This window comes from Notamacropus eugenii, chromosome 1 (assembly GCF_028372415.1).
Source record: "Notamacropus eugenii isolate mMacEug1 chromosome 1, mMacEug1.pri_v2, whole genome shotgun sequence".
Classification (NCBI taxonomy): Eukaryota; Metazoa; Chordata; class Mammalia; order Diprotodontia; family Macropodidae; genus Notamacropus; species Notamacropus eugenii.
Genome location: NC_092872.1, coordinates 668588800 through 668600043, shown reverse-complemented (window position 1 = coordinate 668600043; position 11244 = coordinate 668588800). Strand labels below are relative to the sequence as shown.

General features: G+C 36.2%; 1 long non-coding RNA gene across 2 annotated transcripts; it reads left to right on the top strand.

Moving 5' to 3' along the window:
* The first annotated feature begins 2281 nt into the window (after positions 1-2281).
* Positions 2282-10536, top strand: LOC140521093 (uncharacterized). Of its 2 annotated transcripts, XR_011972789.1 has the most exons (5): positions 2282-2367; positions 2478-2559; positions 3884-3961; positions 6044-6114; positions 7986-10536. It is a non-coding gene; the product is annotated as an uncharacterized lncRNA (long non-coding RNA). The 2 variants fall into 2 exon arrangements; XR_011972788.1 differs by lacking the exon at positions 3884-3961.
* The last annotated feature ends 708 nt before the right edge of the window (positions 10537-11244 follow it).

Genomic DNA, 11244 nt, shown 5'->3' with positions numbered 1-11244 from the left:
CTAGAAAGAAACAATTCAAGTATTGTGGAAATACAGTCAGGATAACACAAGATCTAGCAGCTTCTACATTAAGGGATCAAAGGGCATGGAATGTCATATTCCAGAAGTCAAAGGAACTAGGACTAAAACCAAGCATCACCTACCCAGCAAAACTGAGTATAATACTTCAGGGGGAAAATGGTCTTTCAATGAAATAGAGGACTTTCAAGCTTTCTTGTTGAAAAGATCAGAGCTAAGAAGAAAATTTGACTTTCAAACACAAGAAAGAGAAGTATGAAAAGGTAAATAGCCAAGAGAAGTCATAAGAGACTTACTAAAGTTGAACTGTTTACATTCCTACATGGAAAGACAATATTTGTAACTCTTGAAACTTTTCAGTATCTGGGTAGCGGGTGGGATTACACATACACACACATACACACACACACACACACACACACACACACACAGCACAGAGTGAATTGAATAGGATGGGATCATATCTTAAAAAAATGAAATTAAGGGGTGAGAGAGAAATATATTGGAAGGAGAAAGGGAGAAATGGAATGGAGTAAATTATCTCTCATAAAAGAGGCAAACAAAAGACTTTTTAGTGGAGGGAAAAAGAGGGGAGGTGAGAGAAAAACATGAAGTTTACTCTCATCACATTCCACTAAAGGAAGGAATAAAATGCACACTCATTTTGGCATGAAAACCTATCTTACAATGCAGGAAACTGGGGGAGAAGGGGATAAGCAGGATGGGGGGGATGATGGAAGGGAGGGCAATGGGAGGAGGGAGCAATTTGAAGTCACCACTCTTGGGGAGGGACAGGATCCAAAGAGAGAATAGAAGCAATGGGGGGCAGGATAGGATGGAGGGAAATACAGTTAGTCTTACACAACATGACTATTATGGAAGTCATTTACCAAACTTCACAGATATGGCCTATGTTGAATTGCTTGCCTTCCAAAGGGAATGGGTGGGGAGGGAGGGATGAAGAGAAGTTGGAACTCAAAGTTTTAGGAACAACTGTCGAGTACTGTTCTTGCTACTAGGAAATAAGAAGTACAGGTAAAGGGGTATAGAAAGTTATCTGGCCCTACAGGACAAAAGAGAAGATGGGGACAAGGGAAGGGAGCGATGACAGAAGAGATGATAGAAGCAGATTGGTGATAGGGGCAATTAGAATGCTGGGTGTTTTGGGGTGGGAGGAGGGGACAAATGGGGAGAAAATTTGGAACCCAAAATTTTGTGAAAATGAATGTTAAAAGTTGAATAAATAAATTGGAAAAAAAAAAGAAACTCAAAGTTTTAGGAATGAATGTTGAGAACTGACTTTGCATGCAGTTAGGAAATAAATACAGGTAATGGGGTATAGAAATCTATCTTGCCCTACAAGAAAAGAGAGAAGATGGGGATAAGGGAAGGGAGGGGTGTGATAGAAGGGAGGGTAGATTGGGGAAAGGGGTAATCAGAATGCACGGTGTTTTGAGGTTGGGGAGGGGAGAGATGGGGAGAAAATTTGGAACTCAAAGTCTTGTAAAAATGAATGTTGAAAACTAAAAATAAATAAATCTTCCAGAATAATCTTCCTGAAGGCTATGCTCTTTGTCATATTCCATGCATGTTAGTAAAATATTGTTATCAAATTACAAGTGGAATTAAAATTAATTAGTCCATAAGACTTAATTAGAAATTTAATAGACCTCTAAATTTATAAGAGTGCACAGCTAGGTGTCACAATGGATAGAGTACCAAGCTCATCTTCCCAAGTTCAAATGTGGCCTCAGACACTTACTAGTTGTATGACCCAGGCAAAGCCACTTAACCCTGTTTGCCTCAGTTTCCTCATCTTTAGAATGGATTGGAGAAAGAAATGGCAAATCACTCCAGTAACTTTGCCAAGAAAATTCCAGATGGGGTCACAGAGAGCTGAACATGACTGAAAAAAAATGACTAAACAACAAAAATTTCAAAGCAGCTAGTTGAATAATAAAACAAAATACCCTACATGCAAATTCTAGCATACTCTATAAAATACCAGAAGATGCTAACATTTTTACATTCATGATAACATAGATTATAGTTTATTCTCACAAGGTTACTATTGTTTAAATCTTTGTGACTTTCCATATCTCTTCTTCATCTCAGAAATCCCTGAATCTGTAGTATATTGTTGTGATCTGACATAACAAAATGTAACTTTGATTTGTTTCCTTACTGTTCAGTAAACACCCTGTTCCCAAATGGCAACTTTAATGTAAAACTCTACAGTGTAAAGTAACTTCCAGAACTTTCCATGAGAATTTTCACAGTAATATATAAGGCACATATTAATTTGTGTCAAGCTGGGATACTTGGTTGACAGAGAAGGATCTCTACCAGGCAATTGTCCTCCAAACAGCTATTCTACTATTTTCCAATAACAATATTGTTTCTAATAGATCATATCACTAAACACATCACCTAACGGCTTTGTTTATTTCTCTCAACAGTATAGTACCTTTGATTCCAATCAATTTCCAGTAGAGGATGGAAGAGAGCCTTTTTCACTGAACCTCAAAGGCCCTGTTCAAGGTAAGAAAACCTGTTTTAAATCTCTATGGTGTTTTTTCAATAAGAAATTGTTTCTGCCGGTTTTTGCTCAGATCTGTGTCAGATCCATTTTGTGTATATCAAATCTGATAGATTCCATGTTAAAATGAGTAGCTGAGAGTGTTTCATTATAGCAAGATATTGAGATTAGTCTAGTTTTTTATAGGTGGAGTCGTTTCAACAAATAAGATATTATTAGAAATACTTAGCACAGTATCTGGCATAATATAAGTAAATGCTTTTTTTCCTTCTCCTATTCCTTTCCCATTTGAATTGTGGTCTTCACTAGGTCAGTTAGAAGGTATCTTTCCTCCCCAAATATCTATCACCAAACTTGAATGAATTACATTTCTAAGAGGTAGTTTCCAGGTGTTTTTTCACTTTGTGTGAATCAAATTTGCCTTGTATGAATTATAAATATATATACATTGAATCATGAACAATTTGCACTTCTCATTATGGAAATGAACGCGCCATCCCTGAAATCTACACTTCTGATATCCTTCCCTTTAGCAATATAAACCTATCAACCATCTCTAAGACTTGAATTAATACCAACTACCCCAAATGCTATTATCAATATATAAAAAAACAGGACACTGGGGGAACCTTGTGATTCAATAGGTGAGAGATTTTTCTTTTTCCCTATTTCCTTACATTTGGGAGAGAAGGATACTTGCTTCCAGGTTGAAAATGAAGTTCTTCTCCAATTTCCTTTCTTGAGACTAAATCCTGTGATCTTTCTCATATTACTTCAGGCAAACTACATGTCTATCATAAACCTCTATTCCTTTACTTTCTATAAGTAAGCTCACATAAATGAAAAATTGAATTGGATATCAGAGGTTCTAAGGTTTTATTGGTCCCAGAAAAAAAGATACTCCAACATAGATTAGATAAAAATACCAAGAATGAACCCAAAGGCTTGCCAGTTTTTGAAAGAGTAAAGATATCTTACCTACAATGATACTTCTAAACAGTGGTGAATACAGGGTTGTTAAAATTTCATTTAGAGAAGTGTGTTGTTTGAAAAGAGCATTTTAATCTCAAGCTTCTAAGATTCAAGATGGTCAGTGGGGAGCTTAGCATGAAAATATTACTAAAAGGCAGAAAGAACACTCACTTTCTTCTGGGATAAATTGAAAGATCCAATCAGCTGAAGATTCCAAACAAGTATCTCATTAAATAGCTACATTTACCTAAATTGATGGATATTAAAGAGTAATCTTCAAAGCATTTGGTTCTTCCAGTAATGCTGTAAAAATTCTACCACCTCATTAAGAACCAGTTCATGTTTCTAAAATAGACACTGCTAAAGAAAATCTTATTCCTGATTCTTCATCTGCTCAACCAGGATCATCCAAAGAGCAGGGGATCTTCAAGCGTATGTAATAGATACAGTATATATGTGTGTATGTTTGTGTTCGTTTATTCATTTATTTATGAACATACATATATAGTTAAGTGTATCTTATGCATGTGTAAGGACAAACACACACATATAGGTGTGTTTTATATTGGTATTTATATATGTACAGTTATATATACAACACATTTACATATACACACATACATATATAAATTGTATTTCAGTATCATTTGTTTCTTTTCAGTCTTATATATTTTATCTTATGCATTTAAAATACTATTATTAGAATTCTCATCCTCTTTTTCAAAAAATCTCCCCTCCTCTTAGTTTCCCTGTTACTAGTCAAGGGCCCCATCATCCTCCCAGTAACCCAGGCTTGCAGAGTAGATGCCACCCTCTTTGTTATCTCTCAGACTCCACATTCAATCTGCTTCCAAGTGTTGTTGATTCTGCCTTTAAAACAACTCTGGAGTAGGCCCCATTCTCTCCTCTGCCACTGCCACCACTTAGGTCAGGCCTTATGTTCTCACCCTTGGACTGTTGTAGAAGCCTTCTGGTTGGTCTCCCTGACTCAAGTCTCTCCCTCCTCTGCTCCATCCTCCACTCCACTCTCAAACTGATCCTTCTAATGTGTAGGTCTGACCACATGACTCAATAAACTTTGTACAATAAACTTCAATGGCTTCTCTTGCCTCCAGAGTCAAATATAAAATGCTCTGCTTAGCATTCAAAGCCTTTCATGGTCAATATATCACTTTCCTATCTTTCCAGTCTCCTTACACCTTAGCTCCCTCTACACACTCCATAATTCAATAACATGGACCTCCTTGCTTTTTTTCACACAATACACTCTATCTCCTAACTCCTTGCATTTTCACTGGCTGTCTCCTATGTCTGGAATTCCCTCCCTCTTCATCTCAATCTCTTGGCTTTCCTGGATTTCTTCAAGTCCAAGATAAGCCTTTATCTTAGTGAGTTCTTTCTGCTGATTATCCAATTTACCCTATCTATATCTTGTTTGTAGATAGTTGTTTACATTAAGCTGTGAGTTCTTTGAGAAGAGAGACTGATCTTTACCTTTCTTTGAATCCCCAACACTTAGCATGGTGCTCAACACATAGAAGGTTCTTAATAAGTGCTGGTTGACTTGACTTGAGAAGGGGCTCAAAGGTTTCACCAGACTGCCAAGTAGGTCCAAAACACACAAAGGTTAAGAACTCCTATTCTAATAGATGATTCTTCCAGTCCTATTTCTCAGCATATTCATAACAACCTGCTACCTTCTAATCCTTATCTAGTTCCCCCACCCTCAAATCCTAAGAAAAAGATAGAAGAGAAGGAGCAATCGTTATAACCTTAGCAGTTCCATAACACCTTCAGCCTCCACCTCTAATCTCTCTCCAGCCTCTCCTCCAATTGTAAACTCAGTGTATGCTCCAAACTCCTTTAAAGGAGTTTCCTGGGCAAGGCGATAATGGAAAATGTTTTATTTCCATTTATGTTTGCTGGATTCCTGGAGATCTTAAGCCTTTAACAAAATGTTTTCTTAGTATCAAAGAGATTCCTTTGAAATTAAGAGATGAGCTATGAGTTAACATCAATTGTCACAATCCAACCTGGTCTGACAAATCAACTTTTAAGAAGCATTTTGCTTCTAGAAGTATTACTTCATTTAAGTTTAAATGCTCAGTGTCCTAATTCAGACAGTAAATGGTGATTGGATTCTTGTTACTCAATGACAGATCCTTGAGGCAATTCTAAAAGATTGCCTAAGGCATACAGATTGGGTAAACATAAATAATTATAAACAGGATAAAAATGAAAATCCTCCAGATTTCATGAATCACTTAAAAAGAATTTTTAAAATAAATCCTAATACTGATCATCCAACAGATGTTGTTTCAGAAGTAATTTTAACTGGTTTTGTCCACGGCTTTTTTTTTTTGGTCAAACATTCAAAACTTCAAGAAACCTATTTGTTTTGATAGCCTAAATTTTTGTCAGAGCTAATCTCTCTGTAGCTCTCCAAGAAAGCAGGAAAGATCATTTCGAAACAAACCTTTTAGTCTTACATTTTCAAATTTTTCAACCTTGTAGCCAAGGCCCAAGTAACCTGAGAAGAGAGAGAGGAGAACTTGGCAGTGCTCAAAGTCTTGTCTTAGATGAAGGTAACAGAATCATTTGTTTTTATTGTGGAAATGATGGGCATTATAAAAAAAGGATTGACTTTGTCCCAATATTCCAGGTGTTTTCAACTCTCATTTTAATTGATATGTGTCATTTCTTTCCGCATCTCCTCTCTTTCTTCTTCCTATACCTCTCCACAAAATCTACATGGCTAGATGGCACAAGGGATAGAGCACTAGGCCTGGAGCAAGGAAGACCTGAGTTCAAATCCAGCCTAGTTCTATCATCTTGGGCAAATCACTTAACCTCTATTTCTCCCAGCTTCCTCCACTGAAAATAGGGATAATAATAGCACCTAGTTTCCAAGGGTATTGTGAAGATCTCAAACAGGATAATATTTGTGAAGAACTTAAACACAATGTCTAGACCAGGGATGGGGAACCTGCAGCCTCACAGCCACATGTGGCCCTCTAGGTTTCAAGTGTGGCCCTTTGACTGAATCCAAACTTCACAGAACAAATCCCCTTAATAAAAGGACTTGTTCAGTAAAACTTGAACTCAATCAAAAGATCACACTCAAGGACCTAGAAGAACACATGTGGTCTCAAGGTCACAGGTTCCCCACCCCTGGTATAGAATAAAGTAGGAACTTAATAAATGTTCCTTCTTTCCCATAGACCTGATTTAATGTCTTATTCCAATGGACCTTCCTTAAGAAACTCCAAAGATTGACTTATTCCTAGATATATTGAACATTCTCAACATGGAATTACTGAAAACTATTATTTACTGTCTCTATTGACAGCTCCAGCAGCATAATGTATTGCCTTAACTAGAGCCCGCATATAGACGAATGGCAAGTCTCTTTCCATTTGTACTGATTCTAGATATGCTTTTGCTGTTATATATAATTTGGGACAACTTCCAAAGAAAAGAAGGTTTTCTTGCACCAGGAGGTGCTCCAGAAACCATGTTTTAGTAATAGTTCTCCTTGATGCATCACAATCACCTCCCGCTATGATTATCATTAAACATACCATTCTTCAAAAACCTTGTGATGATGTCCCACGTATACATTTCTTAACAGATTCATCCACTCAGGGTGGTTTCCACCCTTTCTATACCCTGATCTCTTACTATGGTTGTTTCCCTTCCTGTACACCATTCTACAGAACCTCAAGAATGTTGCTCTCCTCTAAACTCACATGATGGATCTGGAGAAAGATAGAACTTGAATTCTTGCAGGGTGTCTGTGTGTGCACTCAAGCCAACCATGTCATTCTCAGGCTATCTGGTTAGATTTTTTTCCCCTTATTTTGCTTATTAGCCCAGGGCCTGGCAGATAATTGGTGCTTGATAAATGCTAGCTGACTAGCTGACCGACATATCATGGATTGGTACAAATAAGCAAAGGCGGTGGGGGTGAGTAGAATAAGAAATGAGTTCAGGAGAAATTGCTTTGCTTCTAGAACCCAACAATGTGATTCAGATTCCCCTATCTGTTGGACACATAACATTGGGAAACCTACAGTGAAATAAGCGGCGCATACACCACCATGGAAACCTTATGTAAATATGCAGATTAATTTTCTTCAGATTTCTGAATGCTATCCTTGCTATACATATACTTGCAATTGTATGTTTATTTTTGGGATGAATTGAGACTTTTACTCGTAAGAAGGCAGGCATTATTACAGTTACTAAGAGACTTTTAAAAAATTTATTCCTAGATTTGGTATCCCTTTATCAATAGTATGAGATACATTCATTTTATAGGACAGATTGTAATACTAATGGACAGATCTATAAGACGTCCTGTGTTATCACCTGTGTCAGCTCCATGATCTAATTTAAAATTAAGTCATAATATCATTTCTGAATTATTGAAAAGCATTAATGAAATGTGTTAAAGTTTTCTATGCACAGATATAAGCTATGTTGCCTAGAGACCCAAAGGAGTAGTGGTACCTCTATCCATCCTGGTGACTGAGTTCATGTGAAGATATATCAATAGACAGCCTGCTTGAAATCTCCCTGGAAGGACCCAAATCAAATTCTACTTGCTGCAATAAAGTGTCCAGGCCTTCACACGTGGATCCACATTTCAAGTTGTAAGACAATAACCATTCCACAGAACTTTGGAAAAGCACTACCTGCTTCATCAGAACCATTCCCATCAACGAATGGTGAGCCAAGTGCCAGGGAGCAGGGTAACACAAGTACAGTGGTGATCCAAGCACCCGCTGGATTTGTTACAGAAGTCCTGCTATGCCTTCCAGCCAAGAAGCCACGTCTGCACCTAGCATTTGGCTCCCAAAGTGGGCATGGCTCATTATTCTGTGGTTGTTTCTTAGTGGACTCCTCCTGATCATTTTTTGTTATTCATCAGAATTAGATGATGAAAAATCTCAGAATAAGACCAATTTGCTGTTCCCAGCAAAAAGGTCATCATCCTTCCTAAGAGGAAATGATAATGCCTTCTTACGTACATCACACAAGGATCCTAAAGACTAGAATGTTTCTAAAAGCTGGGCATGCATTCTTATTCCCGACAACATGGAAGAAAGTTTCCCATTGGTACCTATTCTAAAGACAATGTTAGACATATATGCTTTTGCTTGCTATAAGAAATTATGACCAAAAAGATACGTTTAAATTTCTTCTTTAAATTAAAAAAAAAAAACTGCTTGTTTAAATTCCTCTGAGTGAGAGAATAGAAAGTTTAAAGATGAGTATTTTTCAACACCATCAAAGAATGCCACCAAAGCCTCTTATTTCCATCTGTCTCTAAGAGAACAGGTTACTGGATTTTGTGTATCATCTAAAAAAACATCAATGTCACTGAGTCACAAAGGAAGCTAATTGGCATGGTGAATGGAGCACTGGATAAAGAATCAGGAAGATCTGAGTTCGAATTTTGCCTCAAGCACTTACTAGTTGTATGATCCTGGCCTAGTCATTTGATTTCTTTTGGTAGTAAAATGGAGCTAATAATAATATCTCCTTTGCAAGGTTAGTGTGAGGATCAAATATATATAAAGAGCTCTATAAATGTTAGCATTATAATTACCTAATCATTTTAATTTACTATAGCCAGCTTTCATTTTGTTACCATTAAAGAATTGTTTATCTATATTTTAAATTGTTCTCAACAGTTACCAAAGGTACTTTAATTCTTAATGGTATGTATAATTATACATTGAACTTATTGCCAGGAAACTGACCAGAATCATGTTATGCAGGGTACATGACTCAGGCTATGAGATAACTTTTTCATCATGAAATAAAAGTGGAAATATACTGTCATATTATTCCTAACTTATGGAACCACGAGTTTTTTAAAGAAATAAAACTTTTGGCAAAGACTTTGAGAACAAGTGAATAGGATAGTTTTCCCACTGAAATAATTAGTTGATATTCAAAGCAAACTTGAATGGCTATGGATTTTGTGCTAGCTGCTAAAGGAAGTATATATGCTCTTATCAGAAAAACAAAACCTTGTACTTTCCTGTTGTATTTGAATGCACTCATGTTCAATTACTCATTTCAGATGAGAGTCAAAACTCTATGAAGATAATCAATGGAACTTGGTATAGTATACCAATGGCATAGTTCTATTTTGGATCCCTTGCTTTTACTGTCATACATGGATTTCTAATACTAATAATTGTACTAGTCAATATTTATATGATTTTATAATTGTATAATGAATACTCCTTGATAGATAGTTTAACTCAAGCATCAACAGGATTTAGCCTAAAAGAGAAGAGAAAAATCTATAATATCTATCCTGAAATGTTGAAAATGAAAGAATTTAAAGAAAGGGAAATAAGATTTCATGTGTAAAGACATTTCAGACACATGTTGGGCCAAAAGGCACTAATGGGTGAATTGTGAAATCAAAATATTTGGGTCATAAATTTATAGTTAAAATTAAGTAATACATAAATAAGCCTTAACAAAAATTCACTAGTTTTCTAAATGTATAAATTACTAGTTGGTAATCAAACTAGCGTAAATACTCATTCTAGCATTCACTATATTAGATGATAATCACATTTTAATATACATAATGAAATAGAATTTAGTTTCTTCTCATAAAACTACCATTGTCTAATTTTTTTTTCTTATTTGAAATATCTTTACTTCATCCTGGAAGTCCTTGAAGTTGTATGATGCTGACTATTCTGATTTAACATCACAATGCAAAAATTTGATTTGTTTTTTTCTCTGATAAACACTCTGTTCCTAAATTGTAATTTCAATGTTAAACCTTACAGTAGGAGATAATATCTAGAACTTTCCAGAACTTTACACGAAGCTCTGTTTATCACAAGAGTATTTAAGACCCAGACAAATTATATCACTCTGGGACACTTGTTGGGCAACATTTTTGAGTAACAACTGTTTGAATATTTTCTAACAAAAATATTGCTTCTAATAAATCTGATCATTAAGCTCAATTACATGTCAATTTATTTGCTTTATCGTAGAGGATTAATATTTGTCAGTCCATTAAAAAAATAGAAAGCCCTTCCCAGACCCAACAGTGATTGCAGCAAAGCTACAGTGAATACACAAGAGGTTCAGAATGAAAGGAATGGGGAAGGTGCTTTAACTGCTCTGTGCTTTGAATCCCTCACCTGGGATATTGTCCTTCCCTCCAGACTCCTTTTCCATACATACTATACAGAGCCTCCAAAGTAATACGTACGCTTTAGACACATGTTTGACCATACTCAGAAACCTTCATGGCTCTCTTCTACTTCAAGGATTAAACGCCTAAACTTGGTATTATAAACTTTCCAAAATCTCATTCCAACATATATTTCCATATTAATTTCACATTATTCCCCAGCACAGTCCTTTGAAGATAATAGAGCTTAATATATGTTTGTTAAATTGAAGTGTTGGATGTCAATGAAACTGAGCTATTTTCCAAACTTTGTATAGAGTCATGGGAACAATCACAGAAGGGAATGAGAGGTTGCTTAGCACAAAATATTCTCATTTTACAGATACGTCCCATCTGCTGTCACTTCCATGTCCTTGCACAGACTGCTCGTCTTGCCTGGAACACACTCACTCCTTGTTTCTCCCTTTTAGTAGCCCTACTCTCAACTCAGGTGCCACCACTTATCAAGGGCTTTCCTGATCTCTCTACTGTTTCT